Source organism: Macaca nemestrina, chromosome 18 (genome assembly GCF_043159975.1).
Source record: "Macaca nemestrina isolate mMacNem1 chromosome 18, mMacNem.hap1, whole genome shotgun sequence".
Lineage (NCBI taxonomy): Eukaryota > Metazoa > Chordata > Mammalia > Primates > Cercopithecidae > Macaca > Macaca nemestrina.
This window is the reverse complement of record NC_092142.1, coordinates 30,058,447-30,075,719: the sequence shown is the minus strand read 5'-3', so window position 1 is coordinate 30,075,719 and position 17,273 is coordinate 30,058,447. Positions and strand designations below refer to the sequence as shown.

Genomic DNA, 17,273 nt, shown 5'->3' with positions numbered 1-17,273 from the left:
ATGTAACTGTTTGGCCTAATAAGAATATTCTGTCAAACATCCAGTAAATGAAAGAACCTGTGTTTTTCCCAGTTTTGCTGGCCCATAAACACAAGTAAAGAGATTTCTGCAAATTGGCCATGTAATCCTAATTAGAAGCCTAGGCTGATAACCACTTAGCTAAGAATTACCTTACATGTTTGAATGACCTTATAAATCTCTTGGTAATTTTGGCCCCACTCTAGATAATGCAATTCTGAAGGTTTGCAAACGGTACATAAATGTGTGTTTTAAACAAGTCCACTGTCAATGCTGATGGTGCGCCCCCTGGGCTCATCATTAGATTAGTTAGAGAAAGCGGGTACAGCACAGAATCCCTTACACTCAACACTCTTGTCACAACACAAATAATTTTGGTACAAATGAAGACAACCAATCTCCATCCTACAATATCATGTTCTTTGTTGGCTCTTTAAAGTTTACAGAGAAAATAGGAGGCAGCAATGTCTGAATAAGTCTGCATTTGGAAAACAACATGTACACACGTACTGATGCAATGTTTATTAAGCAAGTACTATGTGATCAAGGGTATGTTACAGAGAACTGTGTTGGGAATAATGTATTATGTGATTTAATCTTCGTTAACACCCTGGGATTTAGTACTAAGTGTCTAATAATTCCCATTATTAAGATAAAGGGCCCACCATTTTTATTTACTTTTGTTTCTCAGTCATTGGTTGTTAAAAAATGTATAGAGTAAAAGCTAAATATAGACAGATGAGAGGGATACGGAAAGGAGGAGGTTAATGTAGTTCAGTGAAATTTTTACTGTATTTATATTTACTTTCTTGTGACTTGTGGAGCAACTACTGGATCTGAAGGCATAGAAAACACGTTGCTAAATGGAATGTCTCCACAAGCACTGGTTTTAATAGAAACTTCAAAAATTAAGACCTTAAAATGCATACTTGATTTTTTCCATTTATCTCCTTCTGGGTTTCAGGAAATTGTGCATAACAGTTCTAGAAAGGTAGTAGGATTCACCACCCAAAACTCTGATTGACTTTTCCCTAATCAGTTCCGTGAGGCAAGACTCCATGGTGGGGCCAGACCTAAATGAAGCCCCCAAACAAGGTGACTCTGAACAGAAGTGGATCAGGGAGAGAACCCTATGTAGAATTCTGCTCTCTATGCCTCCAGGGGTATTTCCAGTTCTATTTTTCCTAAGTTTACCTGAGAGAAACTTAAATGCCAGAGTTTGTGTAATTTTAATCTTTTTTCACCACTGCCCTGTCAATTTTATAACATAAACTAATAAGTAATTTAAACAAATCTCTTAAAGTTTTCTAGGGTAATTTTATTAGAAGATAAATATGTATTCTTAGCAAGGTAATAGAAATACAAAGAGTAATAACAAATCTTCTGTCCCTAAGTATCTCTTAAGATGATATCAGAAGTCACAAAAATATAAGGTGGCCCAAGCAAAGCCTAAGGTTTTTTGCACACATCTATTCATTGTACCAACCATATGATGCTTAATTCAACAATGTATCTAGTTGCTAGTCCAGACTGAAAGTTCCTGGATGGTAAGAACCATGACTGCTTCAACTAGTTTTTGAATGGCCATAAAAAATTTTAAAAATTACTTTATCTGTTTGAGTCTCCAGACCTCGTTTTTCACCCAAGTGCCAGGAAACTGGAGAAACTCTCATCTGGCTACCAACCAAAGACCTATTTTGTATGAAGGGAGGAACAAACACAGGCTGACTCATTTCTCTTATACTGAGAGTTAGCAGAATTAACCACTCTTGTCTGACTGACACAGTTCTGCTCTGGACATCCTCAAATTGCTCAACGACACCCAGCTGATTGTGAGAGGACTTCCAGTGAGCCTGGGCTGCTGGCCCAATGGTAAGCCAGGCAGGAGAAACTCAGGCTGATTCTAAATAGAAAATGGAACTGCCCTGGTGGAGCTCCAGAACCTGGATCACTTGTCCTGACTAGCTAGCTCTTGGGTAAGAGGAAGGAGAATACTGTACTCCAGAATCACATTTTACAGGCAGGTGTAGTTGAGATCATGCTGTGGATACTTTGTGGTCTTGATCTCTCACTCCTAAGATGCTTGTTTACACTTGCAGATTTTGCCTTCAGATTGTTTACACCTGAAGCCTCTCACCTAACTATAGCAGGTCACTGGATAAGATCTGAAAAGTTCAAAGAGCCACACTCTTAAAAAGAAACTTTAAGATGTCAATGTTGACATCTCACAATGCAGAAAATGCCTCTTGTTGGTTTTCTGTACATTTTCAATACAAAGTCTAACCCTGTCTTGTAATCCCAGGCAGGGGCTAGAACTTAGGTGTAGATTCTAGGTGGGATCAACCTGGCTCTACATTCTTGGGTGTTACAGCAAGTAGAGTACAATCAACGGAGAAAGCCCCTCATACGGGCGGCTCTAGCATTCTAAGTGATATGTCTACCTAAAAGGAAAAAGCTGAAGAAACATGAATATAAGTAGACAAGTTTATTTGGGCCAAACATGAGGACTGTAACCTGACAGCAAAGATTCAAATTGCCTGGAATCTACACCTTAATTAGCAGTAGTCACCAGTGGATTTGTAAAGGTAAAAAAAGCCGGGCGCGGTGGCTCACGCCTGTAATCCCAGCACTTTGGGAGGCCGAGGCGGGCGGATCACAAGGTCAGGAGATCGAGACCACGGTGAAACCCCGTCTCTACTAAAAATACAAAAAATTAGCCGGGCGCGGTTGTGGGCGCCTGTAGTCCCAGCTACTCGGGAGGCTGAGGCAGGAGAATGGCGTGAACCCGGGAGGCGGAGCTTGCAGTGAGCTGAGATCGCGCCACTGCACTCCAGCCTGGGCGACAGAGCGAGACTCCGTCTCAAAAAAAAAAAAAAAAAAAAAAAAGACAGAGAGTGGGCTGATATAAAAATTCTTATTTATTTACAGAAATAACATTAATTATTGGTTGGATATACATTGTGAAGGTTTAGAGTATGGGTTATAGTGTTAGTATCCAGTGTGACATTAATAGTTTAATTTACAGCTACTAATGGCAACAGCAAAGAGTTTTAAGAAATGAATATAGTTTATAAAAGGGGGAAAAAAGACATAATTGTGCTCTTATTTTAATGTCTGGGTTTGACAACTGAAAGAATTTGTATTCCTCAAATAAAAGGTTTTTTCCCCCAAATATAAGACCTAGATTCAGAAAATGGAGCTGCAGGTTTAGGTCCTGGATTGTTGGAATAGCAACAGATGTTACCTGCACCTTTGTGGGCATGGAAATTGGTGGGCATTTTAGCAAGAGGAGGAAGGGGAAAGAGAAGAACCTCATGTCTACATGTCATTACTCTGATTGGGTTTTTGGGCCCCGTGGTCTGTGAATTAGTTTCACATCTGAAAACACAAGAGTCACTGAAAGAGGTAAAATGATAGATTGTGACCCTGTAAAGTTTGTAAAAATCTGATCTAGCCTCTCTAGAAGGGACTGTACAAGACTATAAATAGCAAATAGGCAGAGACACAATTCTGCCTGCATATTTAGGGGACAGCATGCACTCTGCAGCACAATTATGAGTTTACTTGAAGCCTGAGGGGGAAAGTCCTTGCTAGAGTAAAGCTTAGTTGGCATCTAATATATTTATATCATGTCTAGTAATTCTAGACAGTGTTTGGGAACGATAATTAAGAGAAAAATTCTCACCTCACTTTTGCTTTTGAAGTGTAAATACTTCAGCCTGCAAATATTGAATAATTACCTTGGATAATCAGTTCCCCACCAAACAAATTTAGCATCTTTTAGTCTTTTATCATTCTGCAATGCTAAATTTAATCCTATCTTAGTGCTCAACTTTTGTGTGCTCTTACAATGAGCTTTAATCTAAACAAATCTGTGTCCACTTTAAAAGACTAAGAACATGAAACATGGCCAGGTGCGGTGGTTCACGCCTGTAATCCCAGCACTTTGGGAGGCCGAGGCGGGCGGATCACAAGGTCAGGAGATCAAGACCATCCTGACTAACACGGTGAAACCCCATCTCTACTAAAAATACAAAAATTAGCTGGGCGTGGCGGCGTTCGCCTGTAGTCCCAGCTGCTAGGGAGGCTGAGGCAGGAGAATGGCGTGAACCTGGGAGGTGGAGCTTGCATTGGCGACAGAGTGAGACTCTATTTCAAAAGGAAGGCAGGCAGGCAGGCAGGCAGGAAGAAAGGAAGGAAGGAAGGTAAGAAGGGAAACAAACCTTTGCCAAAGCAAAAATAAAAAGCAAAAAATCTGAGGCCCTAAGTGAATACTACCCTGAGTCAGTAAAAATGAAAAAAAAGTTTATTTAGCTGTTACAACTATTTACACATATTTTTTAAAAAGCACAGAAAAAAACCTACATATAATCCAAATGCTTTAAGGGAGATGAACAAAATATCCTCCCTGATTTTTAGGTAGGAGAATAAAGCCACTTACTTCTCATTTATATTTTGTCCGAAAGCAGCCAGGTCTCTGGATGTTTTTGAACTCTTGGATATCTGAATTTTAGTAGACACTGGATTCAGGCATCTAAGGAGTAACCCTGGGCACATGGTGCACTTGGAAGAATGTTTATGGGGTAAAAAGCTAAAGAGGAAACGTGTTATAAAAAGTCCATGGTTGCACATGAATAAAGCAAGTTCTCAGAGTCCTATAAAGAGACTGAGATTCTGACACGATAACAGTGGTAGTGTACAACACTCCACAGACACTATTAGACACATTATTGAGACAGAAAATTCACAGATATTAGAACCTAAACTCAACACTTGACCAAATGGTCCAAATAGACATCTATAAAACTCTCCACCTAAAAACAAGATAATATACACTCTTCTCATTACCATGTGGCACATACTCTAAAATTGACCACACAATCAGAAATAAAACAATCCTTAGCAAATTCAAAAATCCCAAAATCATACTAATCACACACACAGACTACAGCTTGACAAAAATATAATTCAATTTTAAAAACCCACTTAGGCTGGGCATGGTGGCTCACACCTATAATCCCAGAATTTTGGGAAGCTGAGGCGGGCGGATCACCTGAGGTCAGGAGTGCAAAACCAGACTGGTCAACATGGCGAAACCCCGTCTCTACTAAAAACACAAAAATTAGCTGGGTGTGGTGGCACGCACCTGTAATCCCAGGTACTCAGGAGGGTGAGGCAGGAGAATTGCTTGAACTCGGGAGGCAGAGGTTGCAGTGAGCCAAGATCGTGCCACTGCACTCCAGCCTGGGCAACAGAGCGAGACTCCATTTCAAAAAACAAACAAAAACAAACAAACAAAAAACCCACTTGATACCATACAATTACATGGATATTAAACAGCCTGCACTTAAATGACTTTGGGGTAAATAACAACATTAAGGCAGGAATTAAGAAGTTCTTTAAAACATGAGAACAAGGATACAACATAACAGAATCTCTGCAACACAACTAAGACAGTGTTAATGGGAAAATTTAAACCATTAAATGTTCACATCAAAAAGAGAGAAAGACCTCAATTTAACAACTTTATATCATCAGGAAAGAATGACAGAAGCAAGAGCAAATCAACTCTTCAGCTAGCAGAAGACAAGAAGTAACCAAAATCAGATGTGAAATGAAGGAGATTTAGACAGTAAAAACTACACAAAAGCTTAAGAAATCTAGGAGTTAAATCTTTGAAAAATTTTCTAAGTTAAATAAACCACTAGCTAGATTAATGAAGAAAGAAGATCCAAACTTGAAATGACAAAAGGGATATTATTACTAATCCCACAAAAATGCAAGTAACTATTGAAGTTTACTATGAACATCTCTATGCACACAAACTAGAAAATCTAGAAAAATGGATAAATTTCTGGGCAAATACATCCTCCCAAGAGTGAACAAAAAAGAAACTGAGTCCCTGAATAGACCAATAACAAGCTCCAAAACTGAATTTGTAACAAATAGCCTACCAATCAAAAAAAGCCCAAGACCAGACAGATTCACAGCTGAATTCTACCAGATGTACAAAGAAAATCTGGTACCATTTCTACTATAACTACTCCAAAAAAATTGAGGAAGGACTTCTCACCAAGTAATTACATAAGAACAGCATCATTCTGATACCAAAACCTGGCAGAGATAAAACAAAAAATACAAAACTTGAGGCCAGTATCTTTGATAAACATTGATAAAAAAAATCCTCAACAAAATACCAGCAAACCAAATCCAGCAACACATCAAAAAATTAATCCACTATGTTTAACTAGGTTTTATCCATGGGATGCAAGATTGGTTCAACATACACAAATTAATACATGTTATTAATCACATAAACAGAACTAAAGACAAAAATCACAAGATTATCTCAATAGATGCAGAAAGAGCTTTCAATAAAATTGAACATCTTTCATGTTAAAAGCCCTCAACAAACTATGCATTGAAGGTACATACTTCAAAATAATGAGTTATCTATGACAAATCCACAGCCAACATACTGAATGGAAACAAGCTGGAAGCATTTCTCCTTGAAAACTGGAGGAAGACAAAAGTGCCTTCTCTCACCACTCTTATTCAACATAGAATTAGAAGTTCTAGCCAGAGCAATCAGGCAAAAGAAAAAATACAAGGCATTCAAACAGAAAGAGAGGAAATCAAACTATCCCTGTTTGCAGATGACATAATTCTATATCTAGAAAATCATACAGTCTCAGCAGAAAAGCTCTTTAAACTGACAGGCATCTTTAGCAGAGTTTCAAATTACAAAATAAATGTACTAAAGTCAGTAGCATTCCTGTACATCAACAACAGCCAAACAAAAAACCAAATCAAAAACAATCCCATTCACAATAACTAGGAATACAGCTAACCAGGGAGGGTGAAAGATCTCTATGACAAGAATTACAAAACATTGACTAAAGAAGTCAGAGATGACAAATGGAAAACTATTTTATACTCATAAATAGAAAAGATCAACATCATTAAAATGGCCATACTGCCCAACGAAATTTACAGATTTAATGCTATTTCTATTAAACCACTGTTAACATTTTTAACAGAACTAAAAAAAATAACAAAATACTTTAAATTTCATATGGAACCCCCCCAAAAGAAAAATAGCCAAGGTAGTCCTAAGCAAAAAGAACAAACCTGAATGTATTACATTACTGACCTCAAACTATACTACAGGGCTACAGTAACCGAAGCAACCTGGTACTGGTACAAAAAAACAGACTTATAGACCAATGCAACACAATAGAGGTCGAGAAATAATACAACACACCTACAACCATCTGATCTTTAACAAAGCTGACAAAAGGAATTTGGGAAGAAATCCCTATTTAATAAATGGTACTGAAATAACTAGCTAGCACTATGTAGAAGATTGAACCTGGACTCTATCCTTATACCATACACAAAAAAAGACTTAAGATGAATTAAAGACTTAAATGTAAAACTTAAAGTTGTTAAAAAAAAAAAAAAGAAAAAAAACACTGACAGATAATCTAGGAAATACCATTCTAAACACAGAAACTGGCAAAGATTTCATGATGAAGGTACCAAAGCAACTGCAACAAAAGCAAAATTTGACAAATGGGACCTAATTAAACTAAAGAGTTTCTTGACAGAAAAGGAAACTATCAGCAGAGTGAACAGACAGCCTACAGAATAAAAAAAAAATTGTAAACTACACTTCTGACAAAGGTCTAATATCCAGAATCTATAAAAAACTTAAACAAGTTTACAAGAAAAAAAGCAAACAATCTTATTAAAAAGTAGGCAAAAAACCATGCATGGATGCTTTTCAAAAGAAAACTTTCCATGTTGCCAATACACATATTTTTTTAAATGTTCATCACTAATTATTAGACAAATGCAAAGAAAAACCACAATGAGATACCATTTCACACCAGTCAGAATGGCTATTATTAAAAAATCAAAAAAATAACAGACGCTGGCAAGGTTGTAAAAAACAGGGAATGCCTATACACTGCTGGTGGGAATGTAAATTAGTTCAACCATTGTGAAAACCAGTATAGTAATTCCTCACAGAGCTAAAAACAAAATTATCATTTGACCCAGCAATTTCATAATTGCTGGGTATGTACCCAAAGAAATATATTCTGTCAAAAAGACACATGCACATGCAGGTTCATGGCGGCAATATTCAAAATAGCAAAGACATGGAATCAACCTAAATGCCAATCAATGGTAGACTGAATAAAGAATATGTGGTACAGACAGGCATGGTGGCTCCTACCTGGGATCCCAGCACTTTGGAAGGCCAAGGCAGGTGGACAGCCTGAGTTCAGGAGTTCAAAACCAGCCTAAACGACAAGGCAAAACTCCATCACTACAAAAACTGCAAAACCAAAACTTAGCTGTGACTGGTGGTGTGCATCTGTACTTATAGCTACTTGGGAGGCTGAGGCAGAAAGACTGCTTGAGCCCAGAAGTTGAGGCTGCAGTGAACCAAGATTATGCCACTGCACTCCAGCCTGGACAACAGAGTGAGACTCTTTCTCTAAAAAAGTAAAATAACATGAAACAAGATTTAATAAAAATAAAATATGTACATAAACATTATGGAATACCATGTGGCCATAAAAAATAGCAAGATCATATCCTTTGCAGCAACATGGATGGAGCTAGAGACCATTAGCCTTAGAAAACTAATGCAGAAACAGAAAGCCAAATGAATGTTATTATTTAAAAGTAAGATTTAAATAATAAGAACACATGGACACAAGGAAACAACAGACACTGAGGTCTAATTGAGGGTGGAGGGTGGGAGGACAGAGGATCACGAAAAAACACCTGTTTGGCTCTATAGTAACTCAGTAACAAAATAATCAACACACCAAACCCCATGACACAATTTTACCTACATAACAAAACTGCATATGTACCCTTGAACCAAAACTAAAAGTTAAAAGGAAAAAAATCCATGGGTAGGGGAGAGTGCAATGTAGGTGGAAGAAATGGTTTGTGCTACAGATATGGCCCAGGTAAAGCTGTACTCTGGTTTATTTCTGTGCCCATGCAGGCAGATGAGATTATAAACAGATGGTCCAGAACCCTAGGTTGGTGGAGAAAACAGCTTACTGGGGCAGATTCAGTGTCTAGGCGTTGGGATATGCCAGGAGACTTGTAGATACTTCAGTAGGTTTTTGGCAAGAAACACTAGGATAAAAAACGCTGTGGTGAAATTCCTAAGGGTTGTGTCTAGTCCTGGGAGGGGTGCAGACACATCATGTCCAGTGGGTATGTCTGTAAGTGGGTGGAAATCCTGTGGTGGTAGCTGTGGGAAAAAGGGGTCCGCTATCAAAACTCCTTTCCTCTAAGTTTTCAATCCTCTCTCACCCTGGGAGGAGACATGGAATCACAGGACAATGGGCAATGTGACAGCCTGTGTGCAGGAGAGCAGAGCCTACCACTCCCAGACAACTAGAGTTCCATTCCAAGTCAGGCCAGGCCTCTGTGATATCTTTCTTCCGGCATCAATTCTGTAAAGTTTGCTGAACACCAAGCAATTCTCCAACACCAACTCACTGTTTAATATTTTAATTCTGACACCACCCAGAGTCAGCGCAGATTCTGATACAGGGCTCAGTCCCACAACATTGTCCTTACTGCAGATGCCAGTCACAAACCCCATGGACCCATCTACGCTTCTGAGCTACTGTTTAAAAATTGGAGACTTTCATAATCTCCCTCAAGTTCAATAATTTGGTAGAGCTAGTCACAGAACTCAGCAAAACACTGTAGTGATGTTTACTAGTTTATTAAAAGAGATACAACCCAGGACATACAACCCAGGACAAGTCAAATGGAAGAAATGTATAGAATGAATAAAAAGGTGGGGGGAAATAAAGCACATAGATAATCCAGTTGAAGAGCTGTGATTAATAAAATTCCCCATCCTTTGTGTTCTCCAGGAACAGTTCATGGAAACACCCTTCCCATTATGACTTAGATGGTGCTCTCTTTTCTTACCTTTCACATAGCCAGACACAGGCTCTCCACATTTCCTTCTTTTTCTCATTAAAAAAAAAAAAAAAAAAAAAAAAAAAAATCAGCTGAATTTGTCTTCAGTGGTCAAAATAAAATACTTCTTAACCAAACTTTAATAAAGTTTATCTCCTTTTCACAGGCTCCTGAACTTTGAGCTACCCTCAGTCAGAGTCAACATACAAATGTATTTTATGTTCCTCCCAAGAACATGCTGACTTCAGGGTAAAACACTCTCTGACCTAAAATCTGATTATTCACCCTCCATTTGCCATTCCCCTCGCACCTTGTTTCTAATCGGCTTTGCTACTCCCTATGACAGAAAGCCCTTGTCTGCCTAAATTTTGCAATCTTTATAGATCTTATAGTTGGTACTTCCTCCTGTTGCAATACTCCTTTGGAATTCAATTTTTATTTTTTACTTAAATCTAACTGCTTTGTTTTACAAAATCTGGAACTGCCTCAAAACAGTAACAGCTTCATCTTCAGTAAGACTTTTCCAGTCCCCTTCCATCTGCCTGTGGACCCCCAGCTTTCCAGGGCTCTGAAGCTTCTTTCAGTATAAAGGCTTCTTCCATGGCTGGGGTGAGCAGGCTGAGACACCTGCACAGGAGGGAGGCTCCCCAGAAAGAAGTAATTGGGTCTTTAGTAACCTCTTTTTGCGGGCTCAATATTAGCCTTAGCTCAGAGTAACTGGGCTCAAGCTTTAATCTTCATCTCAGAGTTATTCACCTGGTTTTTGAAACTGTAAAATCCAGCAAAATTACTCAAACACAGTATTCATATAAGGGAAGGAAATTTTAAGGTGTCTACATTTCATACCTCAATAAGAAAACCAAAAGTATCTATTCCCTTCAAACAATAAATGTATTATTGAATTATTTCCATTAAAACTCACGTAGTAAACAATTAGTCACATGGGAACACTTCTAGGAGGTACCAAGTTTCATCTAATAAAATTTAGCATGAAATTCAGAAATCAAGATAAAAGGATACAGAAAAGAGAGAGTGACTGTCACAAACGTACCCTGCAAGAAGAGGAACTAATGGTTTCATGAATCTAGGTAACTCACCAGTTATCTACCACATTTTCTTGTGGAAATGTATTCATTTTCTACAGTCAAAATGGAAGATTTTTCCTGTTCTTTTCCTTCATAGCTAGCATCTAAAAGATAAGCCTTAAAATTCCGTTTGACATCACCAAGCCATAAAAAACACACCTGAGAAAATTTCAAAACTCAACAATAGGAAAGAAAAAGGTAAATGAGAATTTTTAACAAATGGAATCTATGATTAGATATTAATTTTTTTCTGAAACCCACCTCTTTTAGGCCATTTGCAAATATATATACATATATATATACACACACATTTTTTTTTTCACCTTTCAAGCCCTATTAATAAAATGCAACTTACAAGTAAAAACTGAGGTGGTCCCGGAGCAAGATGGCCTAACAGGAACAGCTCCAGCCTCCAGCTCCCAGCACGAGCGACACAGAAGACGGGTGATTTCTGCATTTTCAACTGAGGTACCCGGTTCATCTCACTGGGGAGTGCCGGACAATTGGTGCTGGTCAGCTGGTGCAGCCCGACCAGCGAGAGCTGAAGCAGGGTGAGGCATCGCCTCACCTGCGAAGCACAAGGGGGAAGGGAATCCCTTTTCCTAGCCAAGGGAAACTGAGATGCACAACACCTGGAAAATCGGGTGACTCCCACCCTAATACTGCGCTTTACCAAGGGTCTTAGCAAACGACACACCAGAAGATTATATCCCACAGCTGGCCGGAAGGGTCCCACGCCCATGGAGCCTCCCTCATTGCTAGCACAGCAGTCTGAGATCTAACTGCAAGGCAGCAGGGAGGCTGGGGGAGGGGCGCCCGCCATTGCTGAGGCTTAAGTAGGTAAACAAAGCCGCCAGGAAGCTCCAACTGGGTGGAGCCCATCGAAACTCAAGGAGGCCTGCCTGTCTCTGTAGACTCCACCTCTGGGGACAGGACAAAGCTAAACAAAAAGCAGGTGAAACCTCTACAGATGTAAATGACCCTGTCTCACAGCTTTGAAGAGAGCAGTGGATCTCCCAGCATGGAGGTTGAGATCTGAGAACGGACAGACTACCTGCTCAAGTGGGTCCCAGACCCCTGCGTAGCCTAACTGGGAGATATCCCCCACTAGGTGCAGACTGACACCTCACACCTCACAGGGTGGGGTACACCCCTGAGACAAAGCTTCCAGAGCAAGAATCAGACAGCAACACTTTCTGTTCAGCAATATTCTACCTTCTGCAGCCTCCGCTACTGATACCCAGGCAAACAGGCTTCTGAAGTGGACCTCAAGCAATCTCCAACAGACCTACAGCTGAGGCTCCCGACTGTTAGAAGGAAAACTAACAAACAGAAAGGACACCCACACCAAAACCCCATCAGTGTGTCACCATCATCAAAGACCAAAGGCAGATAAAACCACAAAGATGGAGAAAAAGCAGGGCAGAAAAGCTGGAAATTCAAAAAATCAGAGCGCATCCCCCCCTCCAAAGGAATGCAGCTCATCGCCAGCAACGGATCAAAGCTGGATCGAGAATGACTTTGACGATTTTGAGAGAAGAAGGCTTCAGTCGATCAAACTTCTCAGAGGTAAAAGGGGAACTATGTACCCAGTGCAAAGAAACTAAAAATCTTGAAAAAAGAATGGACAAATGGATAACTAGAATAATCAATGCAGAGAAGGCCATAAACGAACTGACAGAGATAAAAACCATGACACGAAAATACGTGACAAATGCACAAGTTTCAGTAACCAACTCAATCAACGGGAAGAAAGACGATCAATGATTAAAGATCAAATGAATGAAATGAAGTGAGAAGAGAAGTCTAGAGAAAAAAGAGGAAAAAGAACAAAGCCTCCAAGAAATATGGGATTACGTGAAAAAACAAAATCTACGTCTGATTGGTGTGCCTGAAAGTGAGGGGGAAAATGGAACCAACTTGGAAAACACTCTTCAGGATATCATGCAGGAGAACTTCCCCAACCTAGTAAGGCAGGCCAACATCCAAATTCAGGAAATACAGAGAACACCACAAAGACACCCCTCGAGAAGAGCAACTCCAAGACACATAATTGTCAGATTCACCAAAGGTGAAATGAAGGAAAAAATGTTAAGGGCAACCAGAGAGAAAGGTTGGGTTACACACAAAGGGAAGCCCATCAGACTAACAGCAGATCTCTCAGCAGAAACTCTCCAAGCCAGAAGAGAGTGGGGGCCAATATTCAACATTCTTAAAGAAAAGGATTTTCAACCCAGAATTTCATATCCAGCCAAACTAAGTTTCATAAGTGAAGGAGAAATAAAATCCTTCACAGACAAGCAAATGCTTAGAGATTTTGTCACCACCAGGCTTGCCCTACAAGAGATCCTGAAGGAAGCACTAAACATGGAAAGGAACAACAGGTACCAGCCATTGCAAAAACATGCCAAAATGTAAAGACCATCGATGCTAGGAAGAAACTGCATCAACTAACGAGCAAAATAACCAGCTAATATCACAATGACAGGATCAAGTTCACACATAACAATATTAACCTTAAATGTAAATGGACTAAACGGTCCAATTAAAAGACATAGACTGGCAAATTGGATAGAGTCAAGACCCATCAGTTTGCTGTATTCAGGAGACCCATCTCACACGCCGAGACACATATAGGCTAAAAATAAAGGGATGGAGGAAGATCTACCAAGCAAATGGAGAACAAGAAAAAGCAGGGGTTGCAATCCTAGTCTCTGATAAAGCAGACGTTAAACCATCAAAGATCAAAAGAGACAAAGAAGGCCATTACATAATGGTAAAGGGATCAATGCAACAGGAAGAGTTAACTATCCTAAATATATATGCACCCAATTCAGGGGCACCCAGATTCATAAAGCAAGTCCTTAGAGACTTAAAAGAGACGTAGACTCCCATACAATAATAATGGGAGACTTCAACACTCCACTGTCAACATTAGACAGATCAATGAGACAGAAAGTTAACAAGGATATCCAGGAATTGAACTCAACTCTGCACCAAGCGGACGTAATAGACAGCTACAGAACTCTCCACCCCAAATAAACAGAATATACATTCTTCTCAGCACCACAGCACACTTATTCCAAAATTGACCAAACAGTTGGAAGTAAAGCACTCCTCAGCAAATGTACAAGAACAGAAATGATAACAAAATGTCTCTCAGACCACAGTGCAATCAAACTAGAACTCAGGACTAAGAAACTCACTCAAAACTGCTCAACTACATGGAAACTGAACAACCTGCTCCTGAATGACTACTGGGTACATAACAAAATGAAGGCAGAAATAAAGATGATCTTGGAAACCAATGAGAACAAAGATACAACATACCAGAATCTCTGCGACACATTTAAAGTAGTGTGTAGAGGGAAATTTATAGCACTCAATGCCCACAAGAGAAAGCAGGAAAGATCTAAAATTGACACTCTAACATCACAATTAAAGAACTAGAGAAGCAAGAGCAAACACATTCAAAAGCTAGCAGAAGGCAAGAAATAACTAAGATCAGAGCAGAACTGAAGGAGATAGAGACACAAAAAACCCTCCAAAAAAACCAATGAATCCAGGAGCGGGTTTTTTGAAAAGATCAACAAAATTGATAGACCGCTAGCAAGATTAATAAAGAATAAAAGAGAGAAGAATCAAATAGACGCAATAAAAAATGATAAAGGGGATGTCACCACCGACCCCACAGAAATACAAACTACCATCAGAGAATACCATAAACACCTCTACGCAAATAAACTAGAAAATTTAGAGGAAATGGATAATTTCCTGGACACTTACACTCTCCCAAGACTAAATCAAGAAGAAGTTGAATCCCTGAATAGACCAATAGCAGGCTCTGAAATTGAGGCAATAATTAATAGCCTACCAACCAAAAAAAGTCCAGGACCAGATGGATTCACAGCTGAACTCTACCAGAGGTACAAGGAGGAGTTGGTACCATTCCTTCTGAAACTATTCCAATCAATAGAAAAAGAGGGAATCCTCCCTAACTCATTTTATGAGGCCAACATCATCCTGATACCAAAGCCTGGCAGAGACACAACAAAAAAAGAAAATTTTAGACCAATATCCCTGATGAACATCGATGCAAAAATCCTCAATAAAATACTGGCAAACCGAATCCAGCAGCACATCAAAAAGCTTATCCACCATGATCAAGTGGGCTTCATCCCTGGGATGCAAGGCTGGTTCAACATATGCAAATCAATAAACGTAATCCAGCATATAAACAGAACCAAAGTTAAAAACCCCATAATTATTTCAATAGATGCAGAAAAGGTCTTTCACAAAATTCAACAGCCCTTCATGCTAAAAACTCTCAATATATTCGGTATTGATGGAATGTTATCTCAAAATAATAAGAGCTATTTATGACAAACCCACAGCCAATATCATACTGAATGGGCAAAAACTGGAAGCATTCCCTTTGAAAACTGGCACAAGACAGGGATGCCTTCAAATTGTCCCTGTTTGCAGATGACATGATTGTATATTTAGAAAACCCCAATGTCTCAGCCCAAAATCTCCTTAAGCTGATAAGCAACTTCAGCAAAGTCTCAAGATACAAAATCAATGTGCAAAAATCACAAGCATTCTTATACACCAGTAACAGACAAACAGAGAGCCAATCATGAATGAACTTCCATTCACAATTGCTTCAAAGAGAATGAAATACCTAGGAATCCAACTTACAAGGGATGTAAAGGACCTCTGCAAGGAGAACTACAAACCACTGCTCAGTGAAATAAAAGAGGACACAAACAAATGGAAGAACATACCATGCTCATGGATAGGAAGAATCAATATTGTGAAAATGGCCATACTGCCCAAGGTAATTTATAGATTCAATGCCATCCCCATTAAGCTACCAAAGACTTTCTTCACAGAATTGGAAAAAACTGCTTTAAAGTTCATATGGAACCAAAAAAGAGCCCACACTGCCAAGACAATCCTAAGTCAAACGAACAAAGCTGGAGGCATCACGCTACCTGACTTCAAACTATACTACAAGTCTACAGTAACCAAAACAACATGGTACTGGTACCAAAACAGAGATATAAACCAATGGAACAGAACAGAGCCCTCAGAAGTAATATCACACATCTACAGCCATCTGATCTTTGACAAACCTGACAAAAACTAGAAATGGCGAAAGGATTCCCTATTTAATAAATGGTGCTGGGAAAATTGGCTAGCCATAAGTAGAAAGCTGAAACTGGATCCTTTCCTTACTCCTTATATGAAAATTAATTCAGGATGGATTAGAGACTTAATATTAGACCTAAAACCATAAAAACCCTAGAAGAAAACCTAGGTAATACCATTCAGGACATAGGCATGGGCAAGGACTTCATGTCTAAAACACCAAAAGCAACGGCAACAAAAGCCAAAATTGACAAATGGGATCTAATTAAACTAAAGAGCTTCTGCACAGCAAAAGAAACTACCATCAGAGTGAACAGGCAACCTACACAATGGGAGAAAGTTTTTGCAATCTACTCATCTGACAAAGGACTAATATCCAGAACCTACAAAGAACTCAAACAAATTTACAAGAAAAAAACAAATAATCCCATCAAAAAGTGGGCAAAGGGTATGAACAGACATTTCTCAAAAGAAGACATTCATACAGCCAACAGACACATGAAAAAATGCTCATCATCACTGGCCATCAGAGAAATGCAAATCAAAACCACAATGAGATACCATCTCACACCAGTTAGAATGGCAATCATTAAAAAGTCAGGAAACAACAGGTGCTGGAGAGGATGTGGAGAAATAGGAACACTTTTTTTTTTTTTTTTTTTTTGAGACGTTGCCTCGCTCTGTCGCCCAGGCTAGAGTGCAGTGGCCGGATCTCAGCTCACTGCAAACTCCGCCTCCCAGGTTTACGCCATTCTCCTGCCTCAGCCTCCCGAGTAGCTGGGACTACAGGCGCCCGCCACCTCACCCGGCTAGTTTTTTGTATTTTTTAGTAGAGACGGGGTTTCGCTGTGTTAGCCAGGATGGTCTTGATCTCCTGACCTTGTGATCCGCCTGTCTCGGCCTCCCAAAGTGCTGAATAGGAACACTTTCACACTGTTGGTGGGACTGTAAACTAGTTCAACCATTGTAGAAAACAGTATGGCGATTCCTCAAGGATCTAGAATTAGAAATACCACATGACCCAGCCATCCCATTACTGGGTATATA

General features: G+C 39.4%; 1 protein-coding gene across 1 annotated transcript in view; it reads right to left on the bottom strand.

Moving 5' to 3' along the window:
- Nucleotides 1-17,273, bottom strand: part of LOC105482983 (zinc finger protein 91-like) — a 41,304-nt gene that overhangs the window by 20,715 nt on the left and 3,316 nt on the right. The window lies entirely within an intron of this gene.